The sequence below is a fragment of the Eretmochelys imbricata genome, chromosome 4, assembly GCF_965152235.1.
Source record: "Eretmochelys imbricata isolate rEreImb1 chromosome 4, rEreImb1.hap1, whole genome shotgun sequence".
NCBI lineage: Eukaryota > Metazoa > Chordata > Testudines > Cheloniidae > Eretmochelys > Eretmochelys imbricata.
This window is the reverse complement of record NC_135575.1, coordinates 32001484-32021271: the sequence shown is the minus strand read 5'-3', so window position 1 is coordinate 32021271 and position 19788 is coordinate 32001484. Positions and strand designations below refer to the sequence as shown.

The 19788-nt window shown below is 41.6% G+C and overlaps 1 protein-coding gene across 1 annotated transcript in view; it reads right to left on the bottom strand.

The window, feature by feature from the left end:
* Positions 1 to 8610: 8610 nt before the first annotated feature.
* Positions 8611 to 19788, bottom strand: part of BANK1 (B cell scaffold protein with ankyrin repeats 1) — a 302664-nt gene continuing 291486 nt past the window's right edge. Inside the window, exon 17 of the mRNA XM_077815076.1 lies at positions 8611 to 10382. The gene's annotated coding sequence lies outside the window, so the exon portion shown is untranslated. The remainder of the gene's footprint in view (positions 10383 to 19788) is intronic.

The following is a 19788-nucleotide window of genomic DNA, read 5'->3' as shown; positions in this document are numbered from 1 at the left end:
AGCCAGTACAGATGACTGAGCTGAAACCTGAGCAACTAGTTCAGCAACTTCCCAATGGAGAAGTACCTAAGGAATTCTGAGTAAGCAAAGAGTCAGGAACTGGAATAAAATTGTCTCTTGGCACAAGATCCAGTGGGATTTTCTCAGGAGACTCTAGACATACTACTACTACTGTTATTCATTTCTATTTTAATAGTACCGAGAGGCCTCACCTGAGATCAGAGGCCATTGTTGTAACCCCTGTAAAAATACATAGGGAAAGAATCTAAATAGACAAGAGACAAAGGGAGGGAGAGGAGAAGTGTTACTGTCTGAATTTTATAGATTGGGACTTGCCCCAGGAAGCCTGTGGCAGAGCCAGAAATTGAACCCACATCTGCTGAGTTTCAGGATCATTCTGTAACCAATAAGGCCATCCTTCCTCCCACAGTTTTATGTATGAGAGCTCCATTATTATAGACAGCTAAGAAATAGTCGTCATCTTTGAAATCAGACCGCTCATTTGGGTGCCTAAACATGGATTTAGGAGTCTAACTTAAGGCATCCAAGTTTGAAAACCTGGCCTTGATTTTTTTTATTCTTTAATCCTCTGTCATATGTCACTATGCATTTTGGTGTTTATTGTGGTTATCTGGCATGGTCACAATCCTGTCTCTATTAGAGTGGCATACAGTGATGCATGGGAATTCTACACCTAGTTAAGAAAGAGAAATAGATTAAAATGTCAGTTTAATTTTGTAATAGCAAGTGCTGACACTGAATGGTAGCTTGAGAATTTACTGTGGGTCTGAACATTATGTCTCTGATCAGCAGAGCATATCAACTGATAAGATGTGTGAACTGTCAAATAGTGTAGCTACAGTAAGAAAATTATGCCATTCTTGCTGCTGTATGCAATATCTGTATGTCATTTTCCCCTTGCATTTGTATATAACAAGTCATGTTACACCCAGTTCTGCTAACAGAAGACAGGCTGAGGAGAGCCTAAAATATACGGCTGACATTTTAACAAGCATAAAGACCACTACTGTGGTTGCACCAAATGAAGGCCACATTACAAAGAAGCACCTCTCATTGAAAAAAAAAAAATCTTAGTAATTCACTGTAGCTCCAGGCAGGCAAAAACCTCCTGTCTCAATATCTGTCCTGCTCTTCACCCAGGGAGAAGAGAAGCTAATAGAGAAGAGAGACATGGCATGAATCTGTCACACAGTGGGATGGATTCACCCCGATGGAATATTTTCAAATAACTGTGAAACCAGTGAAGTTATGTTTGTTCCACTCATTTTAAGATTTAATTATTTCAATAATTTGCTTGTATCATGCAGATCACTAAGGCCTGAGTCCTTAATGGAGGATGGGAACCTCCTTTAGTACTTGGTAAAGAAGACTCTCCTGTTAAATTTAAGGCACTGACCTGAGTGAAGGTCTTAGCTGGGAGAGGATGGATAATGTGAAATGGGAGATGTTAACCAATTTCCCTCACAGATAATACCCTTTAATTTTCATCTGTCTGGGCCTGAGGTGATACAGGTGTCAGTGCACAACGGAGGCAGCTAAGAATTCCTCCAGATTTGGTTTATCAGCTAAGCGAAGAGGCCAGCAGCCTTTCCCAGTGAGATACTGGAGTTAGCAGTAGAGCATCTCTCTCAGTGCAGCCCCCGATAGTTGGTTGGGAGAAGTTGAGGCCATAACCTCAGAAATACCAGCTTGCATCCCCGGGAGCAGGCTGGGCTGCTGAAAAAGATGGTGCAGCCTGCACAGTCCCACTGCACACCAGACCTCTAAGGAAAGGAAAGTGCCTTGACACTGAAATGTGGAATGTAAATAGTGTTGGGCATTTTTTGTTTTAGTTGACACTGAGGCTGGGATTTTCAAAGGGGCCTAAGGGATTCAGGCACAACACTCCCACTGAATTTCAATTAGACATTTTAGTCCCTTCAACCCTTTTGAAAATCCCAGCTTCAGTGTTTGGTTACTGTTGTTACTGCTTTCTGATCTAAATTCAGAAGCACTAGGTTTTGCAACAAACTTACACCATTGGGGCTGTTTCTGAGGAACAAGCCTGGAACTCCCTAAAAGGCTTCACATGCATTATATATGTGCAGTGTTCAAGCATTATCTGAACGCATAACAGAAAGTATTGTATGGTCTTTAGAAATTAATCGGTCATCATCGCCCTTCCTTTTTTAAATACCAAGTTAAATTGCAAAAGCGTTACTGTAATTCCTAACAGATGTGCCGCTGGGCTGTCAGCAAGGAATGTGTGGGTGAGGGACTGAGGAAGAATGAATGAATGATTGAACAGAAGTGAACACAATAGGGGCGGTGGGTGGAAAGAAGAGGCTCACTATTGGCTCACTCCCTCCCTTAATATTCTTGAAATTGACATGTACAAAGTGGCGCAGGAGGAGAGGATGAAAGAATCTTACCCTCCCCTACCCTCTCTTTTACTTCAGCTCATCTTTGCCTTGGGGATATTTTTGTTTCTATGCTCTCTTTTAGGTACAGGTAACATACCTTGGATGTGAATGCGGTGAATAGTCTTAGGAACAGGCTTGCCTGTCCTGAATGCAAAAACTGCAGCTCGGTATGGAGCTCTCACTCTGCCTTGTTCTGCTGGGTAAACTGCTCTGTAATAACAGCTGGTCACGTAAGGTTGGCTGAATAATTCACCGTGTTCATCTTGTGACATTCTAAAGATTCCGTAGTCAACAAAAATTTTGTCTTTTGTTTGCTTGGTTGATCCATCTGTCCATCTTTTCATTTCACTGGTCTGTTGATCATATAATTTATTTGGTAAATTTTATGTCTTTTTTGAGGAAATATGTAATGAGAATTCTTTCCCAACATTCAGCCAGCTCTCTGTCTGGGTTGTAACAGAGCCTATGTGGCCTTGCTTGGCAGTAAGGGGACAAAAAGGCCACCAATCCTGTGTGCATGCAGAGGGTTACCCAGGGTAGGGAAAGCAATCTCCAGGCAGCCATTAAGAAAGTGGGTGGGATGGGGCAGGGTGTGAGTGCTACTTTGAGGAATTAGAGTCAATTGGAAACCAACACAGCTGAGCCAGCACAGATTGGAAAGAGTGAGTGGGGGGCATGGTAAAATATACTCCTCATAGAGATGCAATAAATTATTTCTTCATGGGAACAAGGAAGTTATTGGATTCTCTGAGTCACAATTCCTTCCTGTGGCAACTCATTGGGCACTACACCTGTACACTGTCCCATACTCAGGATTGACGGTAATTTCTCAATATAGTCCTGTCTAATCTAATCTAACCACTGCCTTGATTTTCATGTAATCTAACTTGGTATACCGAAGAAAGTACTAACTGGCTTCAAAGATGCCCTGTCAACTCCTTTTAAAAAAAAATATACTCTTGATTTTATTATCGCTCTCTAGTCTTTGAAATATTATCTTGGAAACCTAAACTAAGATGGTCTTTTTTCCTTCTACCGTCTCCTCCAGTTGCAAAAGCAATTTTTTGTTGTCATGTTTTCAGTGCTGCAGGAGTAAACACAAATTCTTCTTTGCTTAATTCACTTCACTCATCTCAGGGATGTCAGCAGGCTCCTTAGCTAAATTCTGCTGCAAAACAACAGGAAAGGGGGATTACTTATAAACTGGATTTGGAGAAGTGGAGTCTGTCAGATTGATGACTGTCTACTTAATTTGCCAAACTTCCCTGATTTCAGTGGAGTTGCACCAAGGGTACCTGTGAGTAAGATAATCCTTGTTAATAAAGTGATTAGCTATTTAAAAAATCTAGCATCTGGGTTATTTGCATATACAAATATGACATATTAATGTAATGATGGCCTAGTGCAAGACAAGTACTTTTATAATCTGACAAGGAATTCAAACTAGTCAGCATCTGGAATTCACTGTTACAGAAGTTATGTGGTCCAATACCAGAGCTGGATTTAAAAGATTGTGGAGCATGTTATGATAAAATAGAAGTAATCAAATCTCATGTTTCATGGTATGAGCTGATCAGTGCCAGGGTCAGGAAGGATTCCACCTCTTCCACAGCAGGCAAGATATGTTATCGCGTTTTTTCACCTTCTTCTGATAAATGCATGTGCACCATGGGTCCCAACGACACCACACATTCACCGAACTGGACTAGCTGTAAGGGAGAACCCAGGGGGTCTCTCATACTGCAAGCGTAGGGATGGCTTTCCATACAGTTGGGAGGCTAACCCTCTGATCCCTAGCCCTTTCCCTTTGAGGTGCAAATCATTTATACATATTGAGTTTGTCATTTAACTTGACCAAAAGTGGGTAATGTGCCTCAGTCCATACGCTCTGGCAAAATCAATGTGAGCTTTGCCTGACTGAGAACTACAGTACGGAGGCACCAAAACTGTAAAAGTTTAATTTCGAAGTAGTTGCTACTTGTGGCTTGTAGCTATGACAGACTGGAAGTATAGTTTTATTTAAGATTGTATTCGGAGGACAACACAAGCTCTGAAGAGCTCATTCACTTACTGCAAGGGTGGCCAACCTGCGGCTCCGGAACTACAAACGGCTCTTCAGAAGCTAATATGCGGCTCTTTGTACAGGCACCGACTCCGGGGCTGGAGCTACAGGTGCCAACTTTCCAATGTGCTGGGGGGTGCTCACTGCTCAACCCCTTGCTCTGCCCCACTCCACCCCTTCCCGCCCCTCCCCTGAGCCTGCAGTACCCTCGCTTCTTCCCCCTCTCCCCCAGAAGTTGTATCTTAGGGCTTGGCTGTAGACAATGGATCGTGTGATGCGATCCAAATAAATCCGTTAGTCTTTAAGATGTCACTGGACTCCTTGTTGTTTTTGTGAAATCAGACTAACATGGCTATCCCTGATACTTTTCATACTACAGTAAAACTTCACAATAATGAAACTTCACAAAACTGGGATGTGTTTGTCATCCCAATTAAACAGCTGTCCCCATTCAGTTTTTTTTAAAGTGCAATGAATTTGATCATAAATATCTACATGGATGGGGGAAGTTTTCTGGTAGCAGAGGGTTCTTTAATCTAACAGAAGAAGTCATAACAAGGTCCAATGGATGGAAGTTGGAGCTAGACAAATTCAAGCTAGATGTGCAAAAAATTTACAAAAAGGGTAATTAACCATTTCAACAATTTATCTCGAGATGTGGAGGATTCTCCATCACTTGAAGTCTTTAAAATCAAGATGAGATGTCTTTCTAAAAAGATACACTATAACTCATCCAGAAGTTATGGGCATGACACAGGAATCACTGGGTAAAATGTTATGGCCTGTGTTAGGCAGGAGGTCAGACTATAGTATCATAATGAACCCTCCAGGCCTTAAAGTCTATATGAATGTATTAACTGAAATACCGTGCTGTCTAAAAATGATACTTGGTGTATTTCATCTTTATTTGACCTGATTTTCGTAAGCTTTTATGGTCTGGGTTATAATGGGCCTCTCTCTGCCCTTGTAATTTTTCCGTTCTGTACCTGTAATTTTCAGGATTAAAAAAAAAAAAACACCCCACAAAAAAGGTCTGTGGGAGCAATTAATGAGATGCAGATATCTCAGAAGCTGATTCCTGTGTTCAACATCTGATATCAGTTGCATCTTCATACCACTGCAGTGCAAAAGTTTTAAAAATAATGTAAACACTTGGCACAGGCTGGATTTGCACCTTTAAGTGGGATTTATGGAAATACCACACCAATGAAGTGGTCATAATTGGCACTCTCTATTAGAATCATGATGACACTTCACACATATTTAGCACATTCCTCCTAAGGCTCCCAAAGAGCTCTACACATGTTTGATTAATTTAGTTTGAGGGCTAGGTGCTTTTACCCAGTTGGGAAAACCAAGGAACAGAGAGATTGACAAGTCTTTTGCAGAGCTGGACATGGAGTTGGAATAGGTCTACAGATTCCTTGGCCTGAGCCTGGAACACAAAACCATTGTTTCCTTCCCTTAGACCACTTTTCCTTCCCATTAAACTAACGCTGCTTTCCTGATATAGTTCTTGTTTTAGAGTCTCAATAACTGCAGTCTGCAGGCTAAAAAAGGCAAGATTACCTGCTACCCAAACTATCTGCAGTGGGTGGGGGTGGAGAAAAAGTTTGCCTCCTTCCTAGTCGATTTCTGGATCTATTCAGTGAAGCTCGATTGAAAAGTAACTTTGAAGTTTGTCAAAATGAGTGTTGGTCACAATATAGTAAATGGGCGGTCAGTCAGTCTGTGTGACCATGGTTCTCCCAGTCGTTATTAGTGTCCCTCCCCAAGGACTGTTAGTAAAATTCTCATCATCTGGCTATTATTCCTGTAATGAGAGAATTCCTATTTGAAATCAATCTTCAGCAGTGACATTTTATACCCAGGGTCCCAGCTCCACTAATAAAATAAATCTGGCACATTATACACACAGTATAGGGATAATGAATGGAATATATCCATGTGATTCATGGTTGGTAGAGCCACTTGACAATATAACCCTTCCTAACTAGTGAAGATACATTGGATAGGCCAACTGCCTTCAGGTCTGCTACATGTACTAAATTTACATTAGAATCTAGTCAAATAGTCAACAAATGGATTGAGCTGATTCATTGCTGTTGGACAGCTATAAAGTTGAAAGTCAGAATGATGAAAAGGATATAAAGCTAATCATTGTCAAGATGAAAAAAAGACAACAGGTGAATGAAAAAGTGAGCCTAAAATCTGAACCATTGTTTATTTTGGGAGGTTGAAGTTCATTTAGGTTTGAAACTGGATTTGAACTGCCTGGTGGATTTGGCTCCAAGTGAGAGCCAGAACTGGAAAGGGCATGTTTCCCCACAAGATTTCATCACTGTTCAATTCAAACTCTACCCCCAATTCTCCCTCAAATCTGAACACGGAATGTAGCCTGAAGCTAAACCAGATCCACACCCAAACACACAGTTTCTTCTGTTCAGTTCTACAAAAGATGCACCATTGACCAGCATGAAAAAAATAAATTAAAAAGACAACATGGAAACCAACAGGGAAACAGGAGTTCAATAGCTGCTACTGGACTTCATAGTTTGGACCTCCAGCATGGGCACTCTTTACCTTAAAGAACTGAGAGTTATATCTGAGATTGTAGAAGGCTTTTTAAATGGAAAAATTCCTGAGCACTTGCAATGCAGTGAAAATGATAGTCTATGCAGATGGTGTGGGAGACTGATTGGAAGGTCTCATGTGAGGTGTTAGAAATTTTGCAAAGGTGCTACAAGATTTACTGATAAGCAAAGAGCACTAAAAATACCAAATTTATCTTTCCATACACTAAACTGTACTCATTTAAAACTGGATTGAAAAAAAATCAATTGAAAAATAACAAAATACTGAAGATAGTAACATCCAGAAAATATGTAATGGTGGAAGCAATTCTGGTTGCATTTTATAGTTACCAATAACCAAGGCTCATCAAATTGGAATGCCATCCTTTGGAGTGGTTTTCTAGCTATAATTGCCTCTTGCTGTTCTTCTGACTTGTGGTGTTACTTTTGCAAAATTTCTAAAATTCTTAAATATCGCTCATGGGACTCCTTAGTCGAGCTAATATACATACATGCCCCTCCCCCCTTAGCAATATGGGAATGGCAGGTTGGTTGTGACCTCCTGTCACTTGTTGGGGGTTGCAACATCCGTGCTGAGAACCCAAGATCTACATATTCACAAAAAACAACCAAGAGTCTGAGCAGACTGAAGGAAACAAGAGAAAATACTCTAATTATTAACTCCAGAGAACTGTTATCTGATTTGCACCATCTCAATTTATACTATAAGCCCCTCAGAGCAAACACTGTCATATAGCACTTACCTAATAATCAATAGCAAATTGATGCTCATTTGTACAAGTCTGGTGCCTGTATTAAGATTGAAGAATTAATGCCTATATTTTTACAAAATTTGGTCAGTCAGAGACAACGTCAAGCTGAATCTGTGCCCTCATGATATTTGTCATCAAAAGTAACAGCCTCACATAAATCATGGAAGAGACATGCAATAGCAAGTTGAACACAAGAAAAACAAAACTGGTGACTAAGACATATTATTTTTGAGAGTTTTAGCTGATCATTGTCGAAAATTGTTCTCCGAGAACAAATAGATTCTTCTTGAGCTCAGTGTGTCTATTAAGGCTTAGTCTTTCCCCAGTGCCCTCTTAGGATGTGACTGCGTGCTGTACTCACTAAGCCCCTCATCCAGCTGGTCCACTGTTCAAGTCTGGAGATGTTCAAGTCTGGAAAGTCAGCCTTCTGGCTCAGGTCCACTGGAGGTCACCTATTCCGGGGTTCAGGAGAAAAGAAACACAGGCCCAAACATGCCACAGGCCTCTCTTCCTTCAGGGTGACTGTGGCAATCCACACAGTCTGTCTTACTGTCACCAGGCAAGCAAATGACATGAGGTAACCATTGGTGTGTGTGTGGGGGGGTGGTGGTGGTGCGGGGGATTAAAAGGGGCAGCAGAGATTAGGAGTAAGAGCGGAACGAGAAACAGGCCGGAATCAAAACTTTCAGTCCAAACTAGAGCTGGTGGAAAAATATTTGTTTTTCCTAGTAAAACTAAACATTTCCAGCCCAAACCAATAGTTTTCAGGTTTTGGATTTTAATGAAAATGAGAAATTTGCTACAGAAAGCAGACACTTTTCACAAAAAATTACATTTAGCCAAAAACCCTATTTTCTATGGTGAAATGGTTTCAACAGAAAATTTTCTACCAGCCCTAATCACCTTAAAATTATACACAGGTGTGAGAGACAACTTCATGAGAATACCTCGTAAGATTTTGTTGGTGTCAAATCCAGACCTGAACTCTACTTTAAATCTAAGCCAGATCCAAACACTGGCTCCTCAGATCATCTCTGTTTGCAACAGTTCGCTTTCTTGTCACAAATAACTCTGATAAATCAGGGCAAATAGCAAGAAAAAGTCTTAGTAAACATGTTCACTCACCTGAATCGTGCCTCAATCTGACCATGGTCAGAGCTTTTTCTTTTTCATAGACATTGGTATTTGGTTCAGGGAGGAACTTTTATTCAAACATATTCAGGTGCTTGTGCATTAACAAGAATATTCACACTGGAAATGCTTACATTAGATCATCCAGTCAGGGAACACATACCATATCACATGACTTAGTTGCCTAATTACATAGCTAAAAGGGCAGATCGAGAATTCTGAATGTCTGATATGGCCCACTATGAACAGTGCATGAACAATGCACAGGCCTAAATGTGTTGAGGAAAATTATTTGCCAATCAATAATGAATAACCAAAATATTAGTAAAATTCATGATCTAAAAATTTGTTCTCAAATAGAAAATCCAACTACTAAATTGCTGGCAACAAACACTTCAATCAGTTCTAGCATTGTGTGAGTGCTACCTATAGGATACAGTACTGGCTAGACTGTAAATTGCATATACATACTTGTACATTTCCCTTGTGTGGATAAGAAGGGTCATTTCTTCAAATCTTGTAAGTTTTCCTGCACAACTGAGGGTGCTCACTTAAATCTCAGAGTCACTATATGAATGCAGACCACAATTTGAGTCAAATTCTGCTTGGTTATGCCTATCACTGCATATGTCTTACTGGGGTTGCATGGGTTTAACAGAGGTTAGAGCCTGGCTCTGTGTTTATAGTTTACCCTAGCCATGCTATTAAACATACATACACACACAAACAAACACAAACCTGCCTTGTAAACATTATTTTTTGTAAATCATGCTTATAGCTGCAGATAACTGGTGCTGATTTACATCCAAATTTAATTTACAAAGATACAGTTTGATGGCCGTTAGAAAGTAGCTCCAATTAGAATACAGCCATCCCTCCTGGCAAAAGAGGCAAGTTTCCTGTATAAACAGACATTACAAATGTGTATAAAAAAGTTTTAAACAATAGAAAGGAAAACATACAACTTCTCTGTATTTATAACTTCACCAGTTGTGTGCATGTGAGTCCATTTAAATGAAGCATCTTATTTAACTTTTTAGTGGCACTTTTTAGTTACACTTCTCTAACAGTTTTGTAGCAAAGTTGAAATGAGTATAAAATATGGTACACAAAACAAGGCACAGTTTTTTTCTTAACCTCACATTTAGAGAATCCACTGAAATAAACAGCAAGGAAAGAGTGTAAAATCTAGTGCTGACTTGACAAGAAATTTTTATTTCTGCTTTCTTCAGCAATGCTGGACTTTTGCCAGGATCGCCCGAACCATATGATTCCAAGGTGCAGAAACTGCAGTGATGAGAGCATGGTCATTTTCTTAGCAATATGTGCAGTAGATTGAGCGTAAGTCAAGATGTAGATTGGATACGTGTGTGGGATGCTGAACAGAGGCAGCTGATGTAAGACAGAATGAAGAAGTGCACTGCAGGGAATAATAAAAAAATGCATATTATTGAATAAACTTTTAGCAATGGGTGGGTACGTGATCAAATGCAACATTTCTTGAAGGTTTAGATAAAGCATCAAGAGCATTAATTCTGCTCTCAGATCCACATCCAGGATTTCAAGTTTGGTCTTTCTACATGCTTAGAACTCAATTTGATAAAGGAGTGAACACCACATGAAAGCTGCAGTGCTGAAGACAGAAGAGAATTTGGCCAGAGAAGCTTACTTTTGAATGTTTATTTGTGTGAGGAGCTTTGCTAATTTGCATTTCACTAATGCATGTATTTTATGATTTACACTCAAATATGTCTTCCTTTCCATGCCCCGGCAAAAATGCAATAGCAGAATGTCAGTGTAAAATTATGAAGACATGGTTTCACACACCTGTCTTGCAAGACAACATACTAAAAAGGCTCAAATCCTCAGCTAGTTTAAATAGGAACAGATCCACTGACTTCAGTGTAGCTACACACATTTGCTCCAGCTGAGGATCTGCTTCAAAATTCATAGCAAAATGCTGGGAAGAATGTCATGGTATAAGGAATTATTTACATCTCTTTTAGGATTGTCCCACTTTGAAGGCTGCTGGTCTGATGTTAGAAAAAGTAACAAGAGTTATTTCAGGGATGAGTGGGGATGAGCCTGTCCTTGAAGACAGTGATAAATATCTATTGACTTAAGTGGTACAGGCCTATATCCTCCCAATTCCTTTTACTATGCTGTTGCATTAGTGGCCTGATTTGTCGAAGTTAAACAAAAAACACACAATCCTGTTTAGCATTCCTCTGACTGCTACCAATAAATGTATTTCATCACTTTGATTTCAGGTCAGAGAGGCATATAGGGCATGGCTGAAAGCCTGTTGAAAAAAATAGGAATCTTGCCATTGACGTTTTAAATCAGGAACAAAAAGCTCAGCCATCCAGATTTTATAAAGGATTTGAGAATTTTACCCCAAAAATGCATTTTCTCTTCTGTGGTGCATGCAAAATATATTCCATTTCCAACACTGTTTCTATCTTGCTGTTGACTTGGCAGGGCCAGAGGTGATGTAAAAGGAAGAAGTTGTAGCACACTCCTCTGTCATTCTTGTTAGTGCCATTCCACTTTTGTACAACAGGTAGCAGTACTCTCGCTATTTTATGCAGCAGGCATATGTGCCTCTCGATGAGCGTGTCCTGCTTTTCAAAAACACATGCCACTACCAGTGTGGTACTGCATTCTTTTGAACTGGGTCTCCAACTCAAATTTTGTCATAGACAAAACCAGAAGGGTTCTGACTAAATCATTTTTTTGAAGGAGAGGGATAATGTATTTTGTCCATGACAATCTATTTTGTCATAAACAAGAACATGAACATAAACATAAACAAAAATTGCTGAATACATTTTATCTTGCGAGTTATTCTCCCACATGTAATCCTCACTCCCACTATCCTTTCCTTTCTCACTGATGTAGCAATTTTCTAAAAGTGACAGATCACCGTTGCTGATCCTGAGTTCTCCAGCTGCATGATTCATCTCACTTTAGCAATCTTCAGTTTACCTACTGTTTTAACTAACTTTTTCCTCCAGCTGTAGTTCCATCAGTAGAGATGAGGGTCCAGATCCTTAGTTAGTATAAGTTGCCATAGCTCCACTGAAATCAATGGAGCTATGCCCAGTCACACCAGCTGAGGATCTGGCCTGAAATGTTGAAAAGGGAGGCAAGGTATTTTAATGCAGTAATTTTAATTTGGTTAATTAATTTAATCAATTAAATTTAAGTTAATTAATTTAATCAATTTAATTAATTAATTTAATTTTTAATTTAATTTTAAATCAGATGAAGTGAGCTATAGCTCACGAAAGCTTATGCTCAAATAAATTTGTTAGTCTCTAAGGTGCCACAAGTACTCCTTCTCTTTTTGCGGATACAGACTAACATGGCTGCTACTCTGTAATTTGAATTTGTTCACTTTCAGGTCATGCTGAGCGCTATGTAACAGCCACTTGGAGTTTGCCAGCTTCTGGAGTTCCAGTCTGAGCCTTTAGGAGGCCCTTCCAAAAAGGACTACAAGTAAAATAGCTGCCCCAGTCCTCTGACCTCATTCTCGGCATGCTTGGAGTCAGAGGTAGGGACAGATGGTTCTAGAAACTCCTGCTGAGGCTGATAGGGAGGCGTCTGCATGGGACAATCTGTACAAGCAGTCCAAGGGACCAAAGACAAGCGGCTTAACAGCTCCCAATGAGGGAACAGCCTGATAGACACAGGGAGAGCATGTCGTTTCAGATTTGAGTTTGGATGCTGGAGGGGAGAGAGTGCAGCTCACGGAGTCCCTGTTAAACTCCTACTTCCCTTGAAGTGAGTTTCGCTTTGCTCTGAGACTCTAGCTGCATAAACCAGGCAGTTTTGACACTGCAGTAGTCCACATCCAGAGGGAGAGAGCTGATCCAGCACTGGCTACTGAGAGCCAGCTGAAACCCCAGGAGTCTTCCAGACCCAGGAACCAGTGATCCCAGTTGGAGTCTGGAGAGGACCCTGCCCTATCCAGGGATGAAGAAAAAGCAAGGTGACTTTTATTTAAGCCAGTCACTGCCACAGTGCTGCATTGCTCCATCTCAGGACATTGAACCTCAGCTGTACCATCTGCCTCAGAGAGATGCCAGGGAGGAACTGGGGTTTGCAAGTGTTGGGAGGCGGGGAATTCCTTTATTTTTACTATTCATTAATAATTAATGAACCTTAACCCTTCCATTCTCCAGATCCTATTTTCCCATTGCCAGTACAGTCCCCCTTTATTATGCTGTTATTTCTAGTGTGTCATTCCTTTTCAGAGATTTGTTTTATTTATCTTATTGTTCCTTGCGTAATGGGCTTTACAGGCCTTGCAAGCTACCAGTATTATAACTAATTTTCTCAAGGGGTCAGCAGGTCTGGGTCTATGGCAAAGTGAGGTGTCACTTTGAGTGGAGGCACCAGATGCCAGAAAAGAACCCAGGTCCCAAATCACATGAGGACAGGGCAGAAAATGCTCCAAATACTGGTGATCGCAAGCACCACAGAGAGAAAAGGGAGGAGTCTTAAGCCACACCTCAGGGATGGGGCTATAACTGTCTGTATCAGGGAGTTTGGGGAAGGAGCTTAATAAGTGTGTTGGAGGGTGGGGAGGGAATCTTTATCTAACCTAAAAGCAGACTACTATCCAGAGATGCTGTGAGGAGCAATAAATCCTGAAGCCTTATTATCCTTTCATATCAGCATAAATCAGGACTGGAATCAGCGGTGTAAAACTGGTATAAGTGAGAGTAGGAGTCCCAAGAGAATGAGGCCAATAGTATCTATTCTAGGATAGAACTTTTTGCTCAGGATTTTTCTGTAATTTGTTTTAACGTCACAGACTTCGGCTAGAAATGGACCTACTCTGACCAAATGCACCCTATCTTCACACCCTATACATCACTGTAATAATATTTGTACAAAATATGCCTTGTAAAGTATCATTTGAAAACTAAACTTGCTGGTCAATAGTATCATGATGAAATGTGGGCAGCAACGTTATATGTCCTGCCCTACCAAATTCACCATTTTGGTCAATTTCACGGTCATAGGATTTTAAACATCATAAATTTCATGATTTCAGCTATGTAAATCTGAAATTTCATGGTGTTGTAATTGTAGGGGTCCTGACCCTAAAAGGAGTTGGGTGTGTGCGGGGGTGTCTCAAGGTTTTTCTAGGGGTGGCTGCAGTACTGCTACCCTTACTTCTGTGCTGCTGCTGGCTGGCAGCCCAGCTCTGAAGGCAGAGCCATTGCCAGCAGCAGCGCAGAAGGAAGCATGGCATTGTATGGTATTGCCACCCTTACGTCTGTGCTGCTGCCTGCAGAGCTGCGCCCCCCATCAGCAGCTGTCGCTCTTCAGCCACCCAGCTCTGAAGGTAGCAATGCAGAAGCAAGCATGGCATGGTATAGTATTGCCACCATTACTTCTGCGCTGCTGCTGGCGGGGCGCTGCCTTCAGAGCCGGGCACCCGGCCAACAGCCACCACTCTCTGGCCAGCCAGCTCTGAAAGCAGTGCAGAAACAAGGGTAGCAATACCACGACCCCCCTAAAATAACCTTGTGACCCCCCTGCAACTCCCTTTTGGGTCAGGACCCCCAATTTGAGAAAGGCTGGTCTCCTGTGTGAAATCTGTATAGTATAGGGTAAAAGCACACAAAAGACCAGATTTCACAGTGGGAGACCAGATTTCACAGTCCATGATGAGTTTTTCATGGCCGTGAATTTGATAGGGCCCTAATTATATGTACATTTTTAAACAGAAGCTGAAATTATCACTGAAATGTGTTTACCAGACAAACCCTGGAAGGGGGTCAACCTGTTCCTCAAAGACGGAAGACAAGCTGATGCCTCTAGCCAGGTGTCAAAGTTGATGGGCAATCACCGCTGAAGTGGCCTTTCTTTGTCAGCGAAGGGGGGCAGGAATAGATTGATTTGCATTTCAACAAACAACAACATGGAACCTCTTTCACCGCGAGACTTCATGCCTCCATCCTTGGAGGCATGCTGGAAGGTACTTTATCTATGGGTAACTCTCAGGAAAATGCATTTCAAAGGTTGACTGGACTATAAAAGTCAGGGGCAAAGACTCCTCTCTTTCATCCAAGAAGACAAAGGAACCAGCCTTTGGACTTTGTGAGAGATACTGACTTGTAAATTTGATCAGAAATGATGATGGGAGCCTGTGGTAAGGATTTTACTTTGAACTAAGTCTAGTATCTTAAGTCTTAGCTACTATCTTTATTTTTCTTGTAACCAGTTCTGACTTTCATACCTTATACTTGCGTTCACTTAAAATCTCTCTGTTGATAAATAAACTTGTTTTATTCTTTAATAAAAACTAATCCAGTGTTGTGTTTAAACTGAATTGTTTGGTAATGCCAATTAAAGTAGCAAGCGGTCACACACTGACCCGTTTATAGGGGCAGTGGACCTATAATATCTGAACTGTCCAGGAGAGGACTGGACAGTGGAGAACACACGTTTTTATGGAAAATCCTGGACTCGGAATTTGGTGGGGCCACCCAGGCAATAGTAACCATGGTTGCTGGAAACCAGACTGTGGCTGGTGTGTTGCTGACAGGCTGCTGGGGTCAGAGTGGCTGGACCAAGACTGCAGCTATACACAGACACTCAGGGTGTGACCTGCATGCTGTTAGGCTGTTTGTGAGTGGCCCAGGTTGGGAATTACAACAGCAAGGCATCGTGAGGCACCCAAGTTGCAGGCCAAGTGGTGAAATACCCCTGAATGGTCTGGACTGCACCCCACAATGTGATATCTACATAGGAGATGGTGTTTAAATTTGTTTCTGTTACTGCTTTTTACAGCTGAATAGTTTAACCTTGGCCCTTTCACTTTGCACCAATATTTGCAAATATTTGCAATAACCTGTTAAATGCCAATGTTTTATCGCTTGTGACAAAGTTCCTCCTCTGCCTTGCTGGGTCCTGTGCTTTTTGGCAGATTTGCTCACCTCAGAGGTTCACAGGAGCCATCAGTTTGGCCAATTCTGCTAGAGCTCAAACCTGCCATTCACTCAGCTAACCTCATCACTGGCCAGCATGGGGGAAATAGAGAACAATCCCACCTAGTGGGTCAGGGACAGGCCAGATCCCTTTCCAAATTAGACCTTCCCTTCTGGTGTTGCTCACAGACCAGGTCAACTCCTCCTGTGTCCAATCAGGAGTTGGGAAGAATGGGGGAAAGCCGGGCCCACCCTCTACACTGGGTTCCAGCCCAGGGCCCTGTGGATAGCATCTGTCTCCGTCTCCTGTATCAGCTGTGTGACAGCTACAACTCCCTGGGCTTCTTCCATTAGCCTCCCCCCAGCACCTTCTTTATCCTCAGTACAGGATCTTCCTCCTAAAGCCTGATCACACTTGTACTCCTCAGACCTCCAACAGCATACTTTCTCACTCCCTGCTCCTTGCACACCTTCCACTAACTGATGGGAGGTCCTTTTTAAACCAGGGGTCCTGATTAGTCTGCCTGCCATTCTAGCATGTTCCTAATTGGCTCCAGGTGTCTTAATTAGCTTGCCTGTCTTAATTGGTTCTAGCAGGTTCCTGATTGCTCTAGCGCAGCCGCTGTTCTGGTCACTCAGGGAACAGGAAACTGTTCATCCAGTGGCCAGTATATTTGCCTTGTACCAGACTCCTGTACGGGCTTCGCCCGCCCACTTCCCAGATCCCAATAGGACCAGACTCCTGTACCCCACTGGTCTGGGTCTGTCACAAGCGATAAAGACTGAGTGAATGTAATATTGATTCCGTAGGACAAGCTCTGCACTCAGAGCGAACACTTGTGGATTCCATTGACCTGCCTAAGAGCTGGGGACAAAGGGAGGTAGAAAATAGCATATTCAGCACCCATCTTTAAAGTCTCATCTGGCTGGGAACTGCATGAATGTCTTCAGAAGTCTCTTGGTGCAATGATGGTGTGTGGAAGTGAAGGCACTGATCTGGATAAGAAAGGATGACACTGAAATGAAGCCAGCTGGATGGAGACAGGCTGAGTAATGCACGATAAACTGAAGTGGCCAGACAACACTGAGGGCTCATCTAATCCCAAAAGACACACAAACGCTCTGTTTGATTATAGAAGCAACAATAAAACAGGATAAAGTGCAGCTAAAAGCAATAGCTGCAGTGAGTCAAAAAAAGGTCATATTTTAAACTATAGTATTGGTGAAGCACAGAGCTGAGTTTTAGAAATGTGGGCTCAAAAAGCCTAAACAAAGGGAATAAAGGGCATTGTTATAGACATTGGCTCATATTGTACATTCTCCTCCTGAGCAAAATGGTATGGAAGGGAACAAACTAATATAAAAACTTTGGTGTTTTGCTGTGTTCATTGAGGAAGTGCTTTCTTTCTCATGAGGTGGGGCACTGGCGGGTGTACAAAAGCAGAAGTGCTGCAAATATAAGCAGAGGGCAAGAGGCCACAGAACAATAATGGTCCAAGCCTATAGATCTCAGTCAGCAGCACAAAAAAAAACCCCTTTCTTGTATCATCATCAGTCTCCCGGCACACCAGCAATGGCAGCACAATACATTGTCTAGCCATTTCATGGCTACAGTCTGTGATCTTTCTAAGTGGGTTCACAGAGCTAGGAGCAGAAGTAAATATTGCTTCAACCAACATTAACTGTTAGCAACCTTAGCCCTGTAAGATATGTAGATTCTTCCTGGCAAACCCGTTCTCCAACCTCACTCCCCACATACACGCTGGAAATGAGAGAAAAGAATGTGATAGAATAATGATTACCTCTATCTTCCTGCCCCAGAAAGTACTGATGTTTTAACCATCCCTTTATTATCAGGAAAGAGGGAGCAGTGCCACCACCATGGAGGAGAAGAGATTAGAACGTGATCGAAACCTAGTTTCATGAGGAAGATCTATTTTCTTGTAATGTCTCTTTTCCATCTCTCTTCCATATGTTGAATGTCTCCCCTATTGTTCGGTTATTCCCCATATAGTGGTGTTCCTCCCACTTCCCATGTTACTTCCCTGCCATATGTGCTGTAGCAGCCGCAGTGGCAGAGTGTCCATGAAACTGACTGACAGTCCAATCTTGGAAGAGCCTGAATATTGCACTTCAGGGAGCAGGAAATTAATCAGGTTCACTGACACTATCAATCCACCCTCCTTCATTTAAGTGAAGGACAGCAAGTTTCAGAGAGCTTCATATTAAGATTACTTTTAAAGTGTTGAAAATAGGTTGTGCCACCCATTACCATACAGTGGTACTAATATAGTATAATGCAGTGCTCCCCCTTGCTTAGTGCAGTAACTCACATATTAAATTAAATGCAGTGCTATGGAGATATACCTATCCCATAGAATTGGAAGGGACCTTGAGAGGTCATTGAGTCCAGTCCCCTGCCTTCGCAGCAGGACCAAGTACTGTCCCCTATTTTTGCCCCAGATCTCACAGAACTCACAACCCTGGGTTTAGCAGGCCAATGCTCAAACTACGGAGCTATCCCTCCCCCCTCCAAGACAAGGTAATTGTTGGCTAAAGTTGAGCTTTATAATGGTGGCTATAATAGCCTATTTCGGAAGTCAGATGCAATATTAGTTTTAGTTGAAGGGGTATATTATCTCCTCCTCATTATAACATAATTCTGCCATTAATGTATTATATTATATATCAGTAAATATAGTAAAACTTTTCACTTCTATAATGTAAACATTTTAAAGTGAAGTCTGACCGTCCTTGTCAAGTAGGTATTATTAGCTGATTTTGCTGATGGGAGTCTGAGGCACAAGGAGCTCCAGTTTTCAGAGCTTCTGAGTACACTCAGCTCCCGCTGACATCAACAGGAGCTGCTGGTGGTCAGCATGCATGAAATCAGGCCACAGGTAACTTGTTGAAGGAGGACTGTGGCAGTTTCAGGAATAGCATGCAAATCTTCTGACTCTCAGCCCTGTACTTTCATGACTTGATCATTCTTCTCTGTGTAAGGCTGCATATCTCGTTAACTTGTTCAGGTGGACTGGGTTCTTCAGTGGGCTGGCAACAGGATGTAGCAACTTTCATTTCTAGGTAACTGGTTCAAATTCACCTCAGGGCCAGAATGAAGGAAAAGTAATTGATAAATTCTGTGAAATTAATTGGTGGTCTCAATGGATCATGTCTGGCACTCTGGTTGGCAATCTCAGAAGAGAGGCTAAGGACTGCACTGACAGGAAGACTATGAATGTAGTAATATTCTGTTTATCTTTATGTCTTCTAAGCAATCAATCCTAATGACTCTCATCATTCCACAATGTTTAAAATAGTTTTAAAAGCAATATAGGGAACAGAAAAGAAAATGCAGGTAGCAACTGGTGATTAAAACAGACTCCTTGAGGTACAACATGCAATAGGATAGAGTATCAATGAACTGCTAGAGAGAGCAATTAATATTTCAACAGGATATAATGAGATGCCCAAAGTAGGAAGGTCACATTCATTAACAAAGCCCATCAGCAAACTCTGCTGCTATTGAAAACAGGAGTAGTAAATACACATAATCCTCTCATCATTTAAATGACAGATTACTGAATGGCTGTAGCTGATAGGTGATTAGTGTTTCTCTGTGAACAGCCTCCTTACATTAATACCTTTGTATGTTTTACCTCAGTGATTTCTTTATTAACCAGTTGTGGTGCTGGAAATAAACAGCATGCAAACAGAATATAGTGTAAAAAGAAACAGCAAACAACCTCAGTGGTTAACTTTCTAGTGACAGCTTCAAATTCTCTGGTGAAGGGACATCCCTTTGAAATTAACAGGGCCATTCTATTGTACCCCTGTTCCAGGATAAGCTCTACTTCTGAGCTCTCTCTCAGTCTCTTC